Source organism: Delphinapterus leucas, unplaced genomic scaffold (genome assembly GCF_059928025.1).
Source record: "Delphinapterus leucas isolate spDelLeu-1000000601 "Yukka" unplaced genomic scaffold, BTC_Dleu_Yukka2 spDelLeu_asBTCV2_sq31, whole genome shotgun sequence".
In the NCBI taxonomy this organism is placed as follows: domain Eukaryota; kingdom Metazoa; phylum Chordata; class Mammalia; order Artiodactyla; family Monodontidae; genus Delphinapterus; species Delphinapterus leucas.
This window is the reverse complement of record NW_028322240.1, coordinates 2,401,756-2,419,164: the sequence shown is the minus strand read 5'-3', so window position 1 is coordinate 2,419,164 and position 17,409 is coordinate 2,401,756.

The window sequence follows — 17,409 nt, the reverse complement described above, 5'->3', positions numbered from 1 at the left end:
CTTTTTGATTTTAATCTCCCTAAGCTAAAGGACCATAAGTCGAAGTGCCATAGGCTGTGTTGTTTTGTTTCCTACGTGTCTCTGGAAACACCATACACTTCTCCAGAGTGGTTGTTGGCAATTTACATCCCGCCCATCAGCATAACAAGGCTCCCTGTTCTCCATGACCTGTCCTGCCTTTCTGGATTTTACACTTTTTTCAGATGGCCCTTTTGACCCCGGGGCAGTGAGACTTCATTGTAGTGCAGATTTCCTTTACACGCTTGCTTAGTTGGCCAAAAAGGGCGTATGCGTTTTTTCCTGAATATATTCAGGAAAAAACGCATACGCCCTTTTTGGCCAAGTGCATCATTGTCGACATTCTGCTTCTTTTCCTACGCTTTAAGTGCAATTCCAGTCTACCCCCTGAAATCGTGTTCCTGAAATTCTGCCCCGCTTTCAAGTCCTCTTCGAAGACTTACTTCAATACATATTGGACGATAGCTGTCATTCATAACTCTGCAGGTTTCTGAATTACACTGCCCCTGAGCTCCTTTCTTCAACTCGCTTTCTTGTGAGCTGGCCGCAAAATCGCAGGATTGCTTCACGCCATAATCTCTTTATGGCATGGCACGCTGAGACTTTGGTTAATTCCTCTTCCTGGTGGGAAATGAGCGTTCCATTTGCCCGTGCAGACACCTACATCTACTCTCTCATTGGTTCTCCCTTTGCCTGTTCATCTTGCGCAGAAACTGCAAACTGTGCCAAACAGGAGGTTAAAGGCACTGACTCTCCAAGTGGGGAGAGTGTTAGTAAAGTGTCTGGAATGGTGAACCCGAGTACCAGGGGACGAAAACTGAGATGCATTTGAAAACGTTTCCCAATCACACGGCGGACGATAGTCTGGGTTTCCCATGCATGTTTTAGCTGAAGGAAGAATCCCTTAAACCTGGAGAGTTGGGACCCATGGAATGGGTACCATGCAGTATGACTTCAAAGGGTCTGCGTTTGCTCACCGAACCTCACCAATGCTATCAGTCTGAAGTGTCCAGGCTTATGTCTCACCCAGCTCTGTGTGTAGATGTGGTAAATCCAGGTTGCATCACAAGCCCTGAATGAATTATTTAAGAATTGCTCTCTATTTCACTGTCATTGTGTTTTGTTTTTGAAATTCATTTTGATAATGGGATTTATCGGATTTTCACTGCTGCGTTTAGACCGCTGTGCACACGCTTGATTTCCTTATGGAGACATATAAATCCATGGTTTTTAAGATTCTTACTTGTCAGGTATCTTGCCAGGCGTTGAATATGTGGTGCTGAGTCCATTTCGTTGAGCAAGGAGTAGGTCTTGTCTATTATATATTTGGCTTATGGAAGGTATCTGTGCTAATTTCAATCTCTGGTTTTATGCAGCACCCCAACTCACCTTTCCCCATAAGCAAGCATAAGTTGGTTTTCTCAATTTGAGACCCTGTTCTGTTTTGTAATTCAGTTCATGTGTAGCCAAGTTTACATCCGTGTATTAGAGATATCTTATGATGTTTCTTTTTCTGTGTGACTTATTACTCGTAGAATCATCTTACCTGAATCCACTCATTATGCCGCTACGGGCCTGATGACATAGGTTTCATTTCTGAGTGATATTCCATTGTACGTGCGTACCACAACTTCTTTATCCATTTTTTGCTTTCTCGGATATTTAACTTGTACCGTAGACGAGGTTTTTGTAAACATAGCCGTCCCAAACTTTGGGGTTGCTTTGTGTTTTTGATTTTAATTTCCCTAAGCTGTCGGACCATAAGTGGAAGTGCCATAGGCTCCGTTGCTTTGTTTTTTAGGCGTTTCAGGAAACACCATACACTTCTCCAGAGTGGCTGTTGGCAATTTACATCCCGCCCATCAGCATAACAAGGCTCCCTGTTCTCCATGACCTGTCCTGCCTTTCTGGATTTTACACTTTTTTCAGATGGCCCTTTTGACCGGGGGGCAGTGAGACTTCATTGTAGTGCAGATTTCCTTTACACGCTTGCTTGGTTGTCCAAAAACGGCGTATGCGTTTTTTCCTGAATATATTCAGGAAAAACCGCATACGCCGTTTTTGGCCAAGTGCATCATTGTCGACATTCTGCCTCTTTTCCTATGCTGTAAGTGCAATTCCAGTCTGCCCCCTGAAATAGTTTTCCTGAAATTCTGCCCCGCTTTCAAGTCCTCTTCGAAGACTTACTTACTTCAGTACATTCTTGGACGATAGCTGTCATTCATAACTCTGCAGGTTTGTGAATTACGGTGTCCCAGAGCTCCTTTCTTCAACTCGCTTTCTTGTGAGCTGGCTGCAAAACTGCAGGATTGCTTCAGGCACTAATCTGTTTCCGGCAGGGCACGCTGAGCCTTTGGTTAAATCCTTTTCCTGGTGGTAAATGAGCGTTCCATTTGCCCGTGTAGACACCTACAGCTAGTCTCTCATTGGTTCTCCCTATTCCTGTTCATCTTGCGCAGAAATTGCAAACTGTGCCAAACAGGAGGTTAAAGGCACTGACTCTCCAAGTGGGGAGAGTGTTAGTAAAGCGTCTGGAATGGTGAACCCGAGTTCCAGGGGACGAAAACTGAGATGCATTTGAAAACGTTTCCCAATCACACGGTGGACCATACTCTGGGTTTCCCATGCATGTTTTACCTGAAGGAAGAATCCCTTAAACATGGAGAGTTGGGACCCATGGAATGGATACCATGCAGGGTGACTTCAAAGGGTCTGCGTTTGCTCACCGAACCTCACCAATGCTATCAGCCTGAAGTGTCCAGCCTTATGTCTCACCCAGCTCTGGGTGTAGATGTGGTAAATCCAGGTTGCATCACAAGCCCTGAATGAATTATTTAAGGATTGCTCTCTATTTCACTGTCATTGTGTTTTCTTTTTGAAATTCATTTTGATAATAGGATTTATCAGATGTTCACTGCTGTGTTTAGGCCGCTGTACACACGCTTGATTTCCTTATGGAGACATATAAATCCATGGGTTTTAAGATTCTTACTTGTCAGGTATCTTCCCAGGCGTTGAATATGTTGTGTTGAATCCATTTCGTTGAGCAAGGAGTAGGTCTTGTCTATTATATATTTGGCTTATGGAACGGTATCTGTGCTAATTTCAATCTCTGGTTTTATGCAGCACCCCAACTCACCTTTCCCCATAAGCAAGCATAAGTTGGTTTTCTCAATTTGAGACCCTGTTCTGTTTTATAATTCAGTTAATGTGTAGCCAAGTTTACATTCCGTGTATTAGTGATATCTTATGATGTTTCTTTTTCTGTGTGACTTATTTCTCATAGAATCATCGTACCTTAATCCACTCATTATGCCGATAGGGACCTGATGATGTAGATTTCATTGCTGAGTGATATTCCATTGTACGTGCGTACCACAACTTCTTTATCCATTTTTTGCTTTCTCGGATATTTAACTTGTACCGTAGACGAGGTTCTTGTAAACAGAGACGTCCCAAACTTTGGGGTGGCTGTATGTTTTTGATTTTAATTTCCCTAAGCTATAGGACCATAAGTGGAAGTGACATAGGCTGTGTTGCTTTGTTTCCTACGTGTTTAAGGAAACACCGTACACTTCTCCAGAGTGGCTGTTGGCAATTTACATCCCGCCCATCAGCATAACAAGGCTCCGTGTTCTCCATGACCTGTCCTGCCTTTCTGGATTTTACACTTTTTTCAGATGGCCCTTTTGACCGGGGGGCAGTGAGTCTTCATTGTAGTGCAGATTTCCTTTACACGCTTGCTTGGTTGGCCAAAAAGGGCGTATGCGTTTTTTCCTGAATATATTCAGGAAAAAACGCATACGCCCTTTTTGCCCAAGTGCATCATTGTCGACATTCTGCCCCTTTTCGTATGCTTTAAGTGCAATTCCAGTCTGCCCCCTGAAATCGTTTTCCTGAAATTCTGTCCCGCTTTCAAGTCCTCTTCGAAGACTTACTTCAGTACATTTTTGGACGATACCCGTCATTCATAACTCTGCAGGTTTGTGAATTACAGTGACCCTGAGCTCCTTTCTTCAACTCGCTTTCTTGTGAGCTGGCCACAAAACCGCAGGATTGCTTCAGGCCCTAATCTGTTTCCGGCAGAGCACCCTGAGCCTTTGTTTAATCCCTCTTCCTGGTGGGAAATGAGCATTCCTTTTGCCCGTGCAGACACCTACAGCTAGTCTCTCATTGGTTCTCCCTATTCCTGTTCATCTTGCGCAGAAATTGCAAATTGTGCCAAACAGGAGGTTAAAGGCACTGACTCTCCAAGTGGGGAGAGTGTTAGTAAAGCGTCTGGAATGGTGAACCCGAGTACCAGGGTTCGAAACCTGAGATGCATTTGAAAACGTTTCCCAATCATATGGCGGTCGATACTCTGCGTTTCCCATGCATGTTTTAGCTGAAGGAAGAATCCCTTAAACCTGGAGAGTTGGGACCCATGGAATGGGTACCATGCAGTATGACTTCAAAGGGTCTGCGTTTGCTCACCGAACCTCACCAATGCTATCAGCCCGAAGTGTCCAGCCTTATGTCTCACCCAGCTCTGGGTGTAGATGTGGTAAATCCAGGTTGCATCACAAGCCCTGAATGAATGATTTAAGAATTGCTCTCTATTTCACTGTCATTGTGTTTTGTTTTTGAAATTTATTTTGATAATGGGATTTATCGGATTTTCACTGCTCCGTTTAGGCTGCTGTACACACGCTTGATTTCCTTATGGAGACATATAAATCCATGGTTTTGAAGATTCTTACTTGTCAGGTATCTTCCCAGGCGTTGAATATGGGGTGTTGAGTCCATTTCGTTGAGCAAGGAGTAGGTCTTCTCTATTATATATTTGGCTTATGGAACGGTATCTGTGCTAATTTCAATCTCTGGTTTTATGCAGCACCCCAACTCACCTTTCCCCATAAGCAAGCATAAGTTGGTTTGCTAAATTTGAGACCCTGTTCTGTTTTGTAATTAAGTTCATGTGTAGCCAAGTTTACATTCCGTGTATTAGTGATATCTTATGATGTTTCTTTTTCTGTGTGACTTATTTCTCCTAGAATCATCATACCTGAATCCACTCATTATGCCGCTCCGGGCCTGATGACGTAGATTTCATTGCTGAGGGATATTCCATTGTACGTGCGTACCACAGAATTCTTTATCCATTTTATGCTTTCTCGGATATTTAACTTCTACCGTAGTTGAGGTTCTTGTAAACAGAGCCATCCCAAACTTTGGGGTGGCTGTGTGTTTGTGATTTTAATTTCCCTAAGATATAGGACCATAAGTGGAAGTGACATAGGCTGTGTTGCTTTGTTTCCTACGTGTTTCAGGATACACCATACATTTCTCCAGAGTGGCTGTTGGCAATTTACATCCCGCCCATCAGCATAACAAGGCTCCCTGTTCTCCAAGACCTGTCCTGCCTTTCTGGATTTTACACTTTTTTCAGATGGCCCTTTTGACCGGGGGGCAGTGAGACTTCATTGTAGTGCAGATTTCCTTTACACGCTTGCTTGGTTGGCCAAAAAGTGCGTATACGTTTTTTCCTGAATATATTCAGGAAAAAACGCATACGCCCTTTTTGGCCAAGTGCATCATTGTCGACATTCTGCCTCTTTTCCTATGCTTTAAGTGCAATTCCAGTCTACCCCCTGAAATCGTTTTCCTGAAATTCTGCCCCGCTTTCAAGTCCTCTTTGAAGACTTACTTCAGTACATTTTTGGATGATAGCTGTCATTCATAACTCTGCAGGTTTGTGAATTACAGTGCCCCTGAGCTCCTTTCTTCAACTCGTTTTCTTGTGAGCTGGCCGCAAAACCGCATGATTGCTTCAGACCCTAATCTGTTTCCCACAGGGCACGCTGAGCCTTTGGTTAATTCCTCTTCCTGGTGGGAAATGAGCGTTCCATTTGCCCGTGCAGACACCTACAGCTAGTCTCTCATTGCTTCTCCCTATTCCTGTTCATCTTGCGCAGAAATTGCAAACTGTGCCAAACAGGAGGTTAATGGCACTGACTCTCCAAGTGGGGAGAGTGTTAGTAAAGCGTTCAAATGTTGAACCCGAGTACCAGGGGACGAAAACTGAGATGCATTTGAAAACGTTTCCCAATCACACGGTGGACCATACTCTGGGTTTCCCATGCATGTTTTAGCTGAAGGAAGAATCCCTTAAACCTGGAGAGTTGGGACCCACGGAATTGGTACCATGCAGTATGACTTCAAAGGGTCTGCGTTTGCTCACCGAACCTCACCAATGATATCAGCCCGAAGTGTCCAGACTTATGTCTCATCCAGCTCTGGGTGTAGATGCGGTAAATACAGGTTGCATCACAAGCCCTGAATGAATTATTTAAGAATTGCTCTCTATTTCACTCTCATTGTGTTTTGTTTTTGAAATTCATTTTGATAATGGGATTTAACGGATTTTCACTGCTGCTTTTAGGCCAATGTACACACGCTTGATTTCCTTATGGAGACATATAAATCCATGGGTTTTAAGATTCTTAATTGTCAGGTATCTTCCCAGGCGTTGAATATAGGGTGTTGAGTCCATTTCGTTGAGCAAGGAGTAGGTCTTGTCTATTATATATTTGGCTTATGGAACGGTATCTGTGCTAATTTCAATCTCTGGTTTTATGCAGCATCCCAACTGACCTTTCCCCGTAAGCAAGCATAAGTTGGTTTGCTAAATTTGAGACCCTGTTCTGTTTTGTAATTCAGATCATGGGTAGCCATGATTACATTCCGTGTATTAGTGATAACTTATTATGTTTCTTTTTCTGTGTGACTTATTTCTCATAGAATCATCATACCTGAATCCACTCATTATGCCGCTACGGTCCTGATGACGTAGATTTCATTGCTAAGTGATATTCCATTGTACGTGCGTACCACAACTTCTTTATCCATTTTATGCTTTCTCAGATATTTAACTTCTACCGCAGATGAGGTTCTTGTAAACAGAGCCATCCCAAACTTTGGGGTGGCTGTGTGTTTTTGATTTTAATTTCCCTAAGCTATAGGACCATATGTGGATGTGCCATAGGCTGTGTTGCTTTGTTTCCTACGTGTTTCAGGAAACACCATACACTTTTCCAGAGTGGCTGTTGGCAATTTACATCCGCCCATCAGCATAACAAGGCTCCCTGTTCTCCATGACCTGTCCTGCCTTTCTGGATTTTACACTTTTTGCAGATGGCCCTTTTGACCGGGGGGCAGTGAGACTTCATTGTAGTGCAGATTTCCTTTACACGCTTGCTTGGTTGGCCAAAAAGGGCGTATGCTTTTTTTCCTGAATATATTCAGGAAAAAACGCATACGCCCTTTTAGCCCAAGTGCATCATTGTCGACATTCTGCCTCTTTTCGTATGCTTTAAGTGCAATTCCAGTCTGCCCCCTGAAATCGTTTTCCTGAAATTCTGCCCGGCTTTCAAGTCCTCTTCGAAGACTTATATTAGTACATTTTGGACGATAGCTGTCATTCATAACTCTGCAGGTTTGTGAATTACAGTCCCCCCGAGCTCCTTTCTTCAACTCGCTTCCTTGTGAGCTGGTCGCCAAACCGCAGGATTGCTTCAGGCCCTAATCTGTTTCCGGCAGGGCACGCTGAGCCTTTGGTTAATTCCTCTTCCTGGTGGGAAATGAGCGTTCCATTTGCCCGTGCAGACACCAACAGCTAGTCTCTCATTGGTTCTCCCTATTGCTGTTCATCTTGCGCAGAAATTGCAAACTGTGCCAAACAGGAGGTGAAAGGCACTGACTCTCCAAGTGAGGAGAGTGTTAGTAAAGCATCTTGAATGGTGAACCCGAGTACGAGGTGATGAAAACTGAGATGCATTTGAAAACGTTTCCCGGTCACACAGTGCACTGTAATGTGCGTTTCCCATGCATATTTTAGCTGAAGGAAGAATCCCTTAAACCTGGAGAGTTGGGACCCATGGAATGGGTACCATGCAGTACGACTTCAAAGGGTCTGCGTTTGCTCACCGAACCTCACCAATGCTATCAGCCCGAAGTGTCCAGCCTTATGTCTCACCCAGCTCTGGGTGTAGATGTGGTAAATCCAGGTTGCCTCACAAGCCCTGAATGAATTATTTAAGAATTGTTCTCTATTTCACTGTTATTGTGTTTTGTTTTTGAAATTTATTTTGATAATGGGATTTATCAGATTTTCATTGCTGCGTTTAGGCCACTGTACACACTCTTGATTTCCTTATGGAGACATATAAATCCATGGGTTTTAAGATTTTACTTGTCAGGTATCTTCCCAGGCGTTGAATATGGGGTGTTGAGTCCATTTCGTTGAGCAAGGAGTAGGTCTTGTCTATTATATATTTGGCTTATGGAACGGTATCTGTGCTAATTTCAATCTCTGGTTTTATGCAGCACCCCAACTCACCTTTCCCCATAAGCAAGCATAAGTTGGTTTTCTAAATTTGAGACCCTGTTCTGTTTTGTAATTCAGTTCATGGGTAGCCAAGTTTACATTCCGTGTATTAGTGATATCTTATGATGTTTCTTTTTCTGTGCGACTTATTTCTCGAAGAATCATCGTACCTGAATCCACTCATTATGCCGCTACGGGCCTGATGACGTAGATTTCATTGCTGAGAGATATTCCACTGTACGTGCGTACCACAACTTCTTTATCCATTTTTTGCTTTCTCGGATATTTAACTTGTACCATAGAGGGCGTTCTTGTAAACAGAGAAGTCCCAAATTTTGGGGTGGCTGTGTCTTTTTGATTTTAATTTCCCTAAGCTATAGGACCATAAGTGGAAGTGCCATAGGCTGTGTTGTTTTGTTTCCTACGTGTCTCTGGAAACACCATACACTTCTCCAGAGTGGCTGTTGGCAATTTACATCCCGCCCATCAGCATAACAAGGCTCCCTGTTTTCCATGACCTGTCCTGCCTTTCTGGATTTTACACTTTTTTCAGATGGCCCTTTTGACCGGGGGGCAGTGAGACTTCATTGTAGTGCAGATTTCCTTTACACGCTTGCTTGGTTGGCCAAAAAGGGCGTATGCTTTTTTTCCTGAATATATTCAGGAAAAAACGCATATGCCCTTTTTGGCCAAGTGCATCATTGTTGACATTCTGCCTCTTTTCCTATGCTTTAAGTGCAATTCCAGTCTACCCCCTGAAATCGTTTTCCTGAAATTCTGCCCCGCTTTCAAGTCCTCTTCAAATCCTTTCTTCAGTACATTTTTGGACAATAGCTGTCATTCATAACTCTGCAGGTTTGTGAATTACAGTGACCCTGAGCTCCTTTTCTCAACTCGCTTTCTTGTGAGCTGGCCGCAAAACCGCAGGATTGCTTCAGACCCTAATCTCTTTCCGGCAGGGCACGCTGAGCCTTTGGTTAATTCCTCTTCCTGGTGGGAAATGAGCGTTCCATTTGCCCGTGCAGACACCAACAGCTAGTCTCTCATTGGTTCTCCCTATTCCTGTTCATCTTGCGCAGAAATTGCAAACTGTGCCAAACAGGAGGTTAATGGCACTGACTCTCCAAGTGGGGAGAGTGTTAGTAAAGCGTTGAAATGGTGAACCCGAGTACCAGGGGAAGAAAACTGAGATGCATTTGAAAACGTTTCCCAATCACACGGTGGACCATACTCTGGGTTTCCCATGCATGTTTTAGCTGAAGGAAGAATCCCTTAAACCTGCAGAGTTGGGCCCCATGGAATGGGTACCATGCAGTATGACTTCAAAGGGTCTGCGTTTGCTCACCGAACCTCACCAATGCTATCAGCCCGAAGTGTCCAGCCTTATGTCTCACCCAGCTCTGGATGTAGATGTGGTAAATCCAGGTTGCATCACATGCCCTGAATGAATTATTTAAGAATTGCTCTCTATTTCACTGTCATTGCGTTTTGTTTTTGTAATCATTTTGATAATGGGATTTATTGGATTTTCTCTGCTGCGTTCATGCAGCTGTACACACGCTTGATTGTCTTAAGGAGACATATAAATCCATGGGCTTGAAGATTCTTACTAGTCAGGTGTATTCCTAGGCGTTGAATATGAGGTGTTTAGTCCATTTCGTTGAGCAAGGTGTAGGTCTTGACTATTACATATTTGGCTTATGGAAACGTATCTGTGCTAATTTCTATCTCTGCTTTTATGCAGCACCCCAACTCACTTTTCCCCTTAAGCAAGCATAAGTTGGTTTTCTAAATTTGAGACCCTGTTCTGTTTTGTAATTCAGTTCATGTGTAGCCAAGTTTACATTCCGTGTATTAGTGATAACTTATGATGTTTCATTTTCTGTGTGACTTATTTCACTTAGAATCATCGTACCTGAATCCACTCATTATACCGCAACGGGCCTGATGAAATAGATTTCATTGGTGAGTGATATTCCTTTGTACGTACGTACCACACTTCTTTATCCATTTTTCGCTTTCTTGGATATTTAACTTGTTCCGTAGACGAGGTTCTTGTAAACAGAACCGTCCGACACTTTGGGGTGGCTGTCTTTGTTTGATTTTAATTTCCGTGATCTATAAGACCATAAGTGGAAGTGCCGTAGTCTCCGTTGCTTTGTTTCTTAGGTGTTTCAGGAAACACCATACACTTCTCCAGAGTGGCTGTTGGCATTTACATCCCGCCCATCAGCATAACAAGGCTCCCTGTTCTCCATGGCCTGTCCTGTGTTTCTGGTTTTTACACTTTTTTCAGATGGCCCTTTTGACGAATGGGAAATGAGACTTCATTGTAGTGCGGATTTCCATTTCTCGAGTGCTTGGTTGGCCAAGAAGGGCATATGTGTTTTTTCTTGAATATATTCAGGAAAAAATGTTTACTCACTTTTGTCCAAGTGCATCACTGTCAAAGATCTGCCGCTTTTCACATGCTTTAAATGCAATTCCAATCTACCTCCTGAAATATGATTCCTGCAATTCTGCCTCGTTTTCAAGTCCTCTTTGCAGACTTACTTCCATATATTTTTGCCAATAGCTGTCATTTATAACTCTGCAGGTTTGTGAATTACAGTGCCTGTGATTTCCTTTCTTAACTCGTTTCCTGGAAAACTGGCCACAGAACCGCAGGTTTGCTTCAGGCCGTAATCAGGATCCGGCACAGCACTCTGAGACTTTGGTTCATTCCACTTCCTGGTGGGAAATTAGAGTTAAATGTGCCCCTCCAGACACCTGCCTCACTCCTAGCCCCTTGGTGTTGTGTGTCCTCTGGTTTGAGGCCACATGTGCTGGGTTCCTCACCTTTGGCTGATGTGGCCCCACTGGTGTGAGGACACTCCTGCCTGGTTCCCATCCCCTTGGTGATGTGGGCCCTCCGGTGAGAGTGTGATCCTGGTTGGGTTCCTCACACTTCTGTGAGGTGGGCCCTCTTCTCTGAGGTCACTCCTGCCTGGCTGGCACACCCCGCCTTGGCGACGTCGGCCCTCTGGTGGGATTTGGTGCCTGCTGGGTGTCTCCTCCCCTCGGTAATGAGGGCCCTCTGGCGTCAGGCCCTAACTCCTGGGCTCCCAATATTTTCTGATATGTGCCCTGTGGTTCGAGTACACTCGTGCCAGGTTCCCAACCCCATGGGAATGTGGGTCTTCTGCTCTGAGGTCCCAACCGTGGGTTACTCAGTTTCATGATGAGGGCCCTCTGCTGCGAATTCTCTCCGGCCTGGATCCCATAGCCTCGCTGCTCTTGGCCACCTGCTGGGAGGTTACAACTGCGGGATTCCTCACCTTTTTTCTTCTATGGGCCCTCTGTTTTGAGACTCCTCCTGCCTGCCTCACTCCCAGCCCCTTGGTGATGTGTGTCCTCTGGTTTGAGGCCACGTGTGCTGGGTCCCTCGCCTTTTGATGATGTGGCCACACTGATGTGACGACACTCCTGCCTGGTTCCTATCCCCTTGATGATGTGGGCCCTCTGGTGAGAGTCTGATCCTGGCTGGGTTCCTCACCCTTCTGTGAGGTGGGCCCTCTGCTGTGAGGTCACTCCTGCCTGGCTGGCACACCCCACCTGGGCAACATCGGCCCTCTTGTGGCACTTGGAGCCTGCTGGGAACCTCCCCTCGGTGATGGGGGCCCTCTTGCCTCAGGCCCTAACTGCTGGGTACCCACCTTTTGTGATACGTGCTAAGTGGTGCGAGGACACTCCTGCGAGGTTCCCATCCCCATGGGCATGTGGGCCTTCTGCTCTAAGGTCCCAACACCTGTGTTGTTCACCGTTTCATGATGTTGTCTCTCTGGTGTTAGTTCACCCAGGCCTAGATCCCATAGACTCTGTGCTCTGAGCGGCCTGCTGGGAGGTTCCTACTGCTGGATTCCTTACCTCTTTTATTCTTTGGGTCAAGTGTTTTCATGCTCCTACTTCCTGACTCACTTCCAGCCCATTTGTGATGTAGGTCCTCTGGTTTAAAGCCACATGTACCGGTTTCCTCACCTTTATTTATGTGGCCCCACTGGTGTGAGGACACTCCTGCCTGGTTCCCATCCCCTTGGTGATGGGGGCCCTCTGGTGAGAGTCTGATCCTGTCTGGATTCCTCACACTTCTGGGAGGTGGGCCCTCTGCTGTGAGGTCACTCCTGCCTGGCTGGCACACGTCACCTTGGCGATGTGGGCCCTCAGTTGGGAGTTGGTGCCTGCTGGGAGTCTCCTCCCCTCGGTAATGAGGGCCCTCTGGCGTCAGGCCCTAACTCATGGGCTCCCAAAATTTTCTAATGTGCGCCCTGTCATGCGAGTACACTCCAGCCAGGGTCCCATCCCCATGGGGATGTGGGCTTTCTGCTCTGAGGTCCCAAAGGCTGGGTTGCTCACAGTGTCAGAATGTGGGCCCTCTGCTGTGAGTTCACTCCGGCATGGATCCCATAGCCTCGGTGCTCTGGGCCACCTGCTTGGAGCTTCCAACTGCGGGGTTCCTCACCTTTTTTATTCTATGGGCGCTCTGTTGTGCGTTTCCTCCTGCATGCCTCACTCCCAGCCCTTTCGTGATGTGCGTCCCCTTGTTTGAGGCCACATGTGCTGTGTTCCTCACCTTTCGCTGATGTGGCCCCACTGGTGTGAGGACACTCCTGCCTGGTTTCCATCCCATTGGTGATGTGGGCGCTCTGGTTAGAGTCTGATCCTGTTTGGGCTCCTCACACTTCTGTGAGGTGGGCCCTCTGCTGTGAGGTAACTCCTGCCTGGCTTGCTCCCATTGCCTTGGTGACGTCGGCCCTCTGGTGGCATTTGGAGCCTGCTGGTAGCCTCCTCTCCTCAGTGATGAGGGCCCTCTGGCGTCAGGCCATAACTGCTGGGTTCCCACATTTTCTGATACGTGCTAAGTTGTGCGTGGACACTCCTGCGAGGTTCCCATCCCCATGGGGATGTGGGCCTTCTGCTCTGAGGTCCCAACGCCTGGGTTGCTCACAGTTTCATGATGTGGGCCCTCTGCTGTGAGTTCACCTTGGCCTGGATCACATAGACTCGGTGCTCTGGGCCGCCTGCTGGGAGGTTCCCACTGCAGGATTCCTCAGCTTTTTTATTCTATTGGCCCTGTGTTGTGAGGCTACTCTTGCCTGCCTCACTCCGAGCCCCTTGGAGATCTGGATCCTCTGGTTTAGGCCACATGTGCTGGGTTCCTCACATTTCTATGATGTGGCCACCCTGGTGTGAAGACAGTCCTGCCTGGTTCTGATGCCCTTGGTGATGTGGGCCCTCTGGTGAGAGTCTTACCCTGGCTGGGTTCCTCACCATTCTGTGAGGTAGGCCCTCAGCTGTGAGGTCACTCCTGCCTGGCTGTTGCACGTCACCTTGGCGACATGGGCCCTCAGTTGGGAGTTGGTGCCTGCTTGGGGTCTCCTCCCCTTGGTAATGAGGGCCCTCTGGCGCCAGGCCCTAACTTCTGAGCTCCCAAAATTCTCTGATGTGCGCCCTGTGGTGCGAGTACACTTCTGCCAGGTTCCCAACAACATGGGAATGTGGGCCTTCTGCTCTAAGGTCCCAACGGCTGGGTTGCTCACAGTTTCATGATGAGGGCCCTCTGTTTTGAGTTCAGTCAGGCCTGGATCCCATAGCCTCGCTGCTCCTGGCCACCTGCTGGGAGGTTCCAACTGTGGGATTCCTCACGTTTTTTACGCTATGGGCCCTCTGTTTGGAGGCTCCTCCTGCCTGCCTCACTCCCAGCCCCTTGGTGATGTGTGTCCTGTAGTTTGAGGCCACGTGTGCTGGGTCCGTCACATTTCGGTGATGTGGCCCCACTGGTGTGAGGACACTCCTGCCTGGTTTCCATTTCCTTGGTGATGTGGGCCCTCCGGTGAGTGTCTGATCCTCTTTGGGTTCCTCACACTTTTGTGTGGTTGGCCCTCTGCTCTGAGGTCACTCCTGCCTGGCTGGCACACCCCGCATTGGCGACATCGGCCTTCTGGTAGCAGTTGGAGCTTGCTGGGAGCCTCCTCTCCTCAGTGATGAGGGCCCTCTGGCGTCCGGCCCTAACTGCTGGGCTCCCCACATTTTCTGATGTGTGCCCACTGGTGCGATGACACTCCTGCTTGGTTCCCTTCCCCATGGGGATGTGGGCCTTGTGCTCTGAGGTTACAACGGCTGGGTTGCTTACAGTATCAAGATGAGGGCCCTCTGTTGTGAGTTCATCACTGCCTGGATCCCATAGCCTCGGTGCTCTGGGCCGCCTGCTGGGATGTTCCAACTGCTGGATTCCTCACCTTTTTTATACAATGGGCCATGTGTTTTGAGGTTAATCCTGCCTGCCTCGCTCCGAGACCCATGGTGATGTGGGTCCTCTGGTTTGAGGCCACATGTGCTGGGTACCTCAACTTTCGATGATGTGGCCCCACGGGTGTGAGGACACTCCTGCCTGGTTCCCAGCCCCTTGCTTATGTGGGCACCCTGGTGAGAGTCTGATCCTGACTGGGTTCCTTACCCTTCTGTGAGGTGGGCGCTCTGATGTGAGGTCACTCCTGCCTGGATGGCTCATGTCGCCTTGGCGACGTAGGCCCTCTGTTGGCCACTGAAGCATGCTGGGAGCCTCCTACCCTCTTTAATAAGGGCCCTGGAAGAAACGCATATGCCCTTTTTGAGCAAGTGCATCATTGTCGAGGTTCTGCCTCTTCTCCTATATTTTCAGAGGACTTCCCGTCTACCTCCTGAAATCGTATTGCTGGAATTCTGCCCCACGTTCAAGTCCTCTTTGCAGCCTTACTTCAATATATTTTTGGACGATAGCTGTCATTTATAACTCTGCAGGTTTGTGAATTACAGTGCCCCTGAGCTCCTTTCTTCAACTCGCTTTCTTGTGAGCTGGCCGCAAAACCGCAGGATTGCTTCAGGCCCTAATCTGGTTCCGGCACGGCATGCTTAGCCTTTGGCTAATTCCTCTTCCTGGTGGGAAATGAGCGTTAAATTTGTTCGTGCAGACACCTACAGCTAATCTCTCATTGGTTCTCCCTATTCCTGTTCATCTTGCGCAGAAATTCCAAACTGTGCAAAACAGGAAGTTAAAGGCACTGACTCTCCAAGTGGGGAGAGTTTTAGTAAAGCGTCTGGAATGGTGAAACCGAGTACGAGGGGACGAAAACTGAGATGCATTTAAAAAGGTTTCCCGGTCATACGGTGGACCATATTTTGTGTTGCCCATGCATGTTTTACCTGAAGGAAGAATCCCTTCAACCTGGAGAGTTGGGACCCATGGAATGGGTACCATGCAGTATGACTTCAAAGGGTTGCCTTTGCTCACCGAACGTCACCAATGCTATCAGCCCGAAGTGTCCAGCCTTATGTCTCACACAGCTCTGCGTGTAGATGTGGTAAATCCAGGTTGCATCACAAGCCCTGAATGAATTATTTAAGAATTGCTCTCTATTTCACTATCATTGTGTTTTGTTTTTGAAATTTATTTTTGATAATGGGATTTATCGGATTTTCACTGCTGCGTTTAGGCCGCTGTACACACGCTTGATTTCCTTATGGAGACATATAAATCCATGGGTTTTAAGATTCTTACTTGTCAGGTATATTCCCAGGCGTTAAGTCCGTTTCGTTGAGCAAGGAGTAGGTTTTGTCTATTATATATTTGGCTTATGGAACGGTATCTGTGCTAATTTCAATCTCTGGTTTTATGCAGCATCCCAACTGACCTTTCCCCATAAGCAAGCATAAGTTGGTTTGCTAAATTTGAGACCCTGTTCTGTTTTGTAATTCAGTTCATGGGTAGCCAACTTTACATTCCGTGTATTAGTGATATCTTATGATGTTTCTTTTTCTGTGTGACTTATTTCTCGTAGAATCATCGTACCTGAATCCACTCATTATGCCGCTACGGGCCTGATGACGTAGATTTCATTGCTGAGTGATATTCCATTGTACGTGCGTACCACAACTTCTTTATCCATTTTTTGCTTTCTGGGATATTTTACTTGTACCGTAGACGAGGTTCTTGTAAACAGAGCCGTCCCAAACTCTGGGGTGGCTGTGTGTTTTTGATTTTAATTTCCCTAAGCTATAGGACCATAAGTGGAAGTGCCATAGGCTGTGTTGCTTTGTTTCCTACGTGTTTCTGGAAACACCATACACTTCTCCAGAGTGGTTGTTGGCAATTTACATCCCGCCCATCAGCATGACAAGGCTCCCTGTTCTCCATGACCTGTCCTGCCTTTCTGGATTTTACACTTTTTTCAGATGGCCATTTTGACCGGGGGGGCAGTGAGACTTCATTGTAGTGCAGATTTCCTTTACACGCTTGCTTGGTTGGCCAAAAAGGGCGTATGCGTTTTTTCCTGAATATATTCAGGAAAAAACGCATACGCCCTTTTTGGCCAAGTGCATCGTTGTCGACATTCTGCCTCTTTTCCTATGCTTTTAGTACAATTCCAGTCTACCCCCTGAAATCGTTTTCCTGAAATTCTGCCCCGCTTTCAAGTCCTCTTCGAAGACTTACTTCAATACATTTTTGGACGATAGCTGTCATTCATAACTCTGCAGGTTTGTGAATTACAGTGCCCCTGAACTCCTTTCTTCAACTCGTTTTCTTGTGAGCTGGCCGCAAAACCGCAGGATTGCTTCAGGCCCTAATATGTTTCCGGCCGGGCACGCTGAGCCTTTGGTTAATTCCTCTTCCTGGTGGGAAATGATCGTTCAATTTGCCCGTGCAGACACCAACAGCTAGTCTCTCATTGGTTCTCCCTATGCCTGTTCATCTTGCGCAGAAATTGCAAACTGTGCCAAACAGGAGGTTAAAGGCACTGACTCTCCAAGTGGGGAGAGTGTTAGTAAAGCGTCTGGAATGGTGAACCCGAGTACCAGGGGACGAAAACTGAGATGCATTTGAAAACGTTTCCCAATCACACGGCGGACGATAGTCTGGGTTTCCCATGCATGTTTTAGCTGAAGGAAGAATCCCTTAAACCTGGAGAGTTGGGACCCATGGAATGGGTACCATGCAGTATGACTTCAAAGGG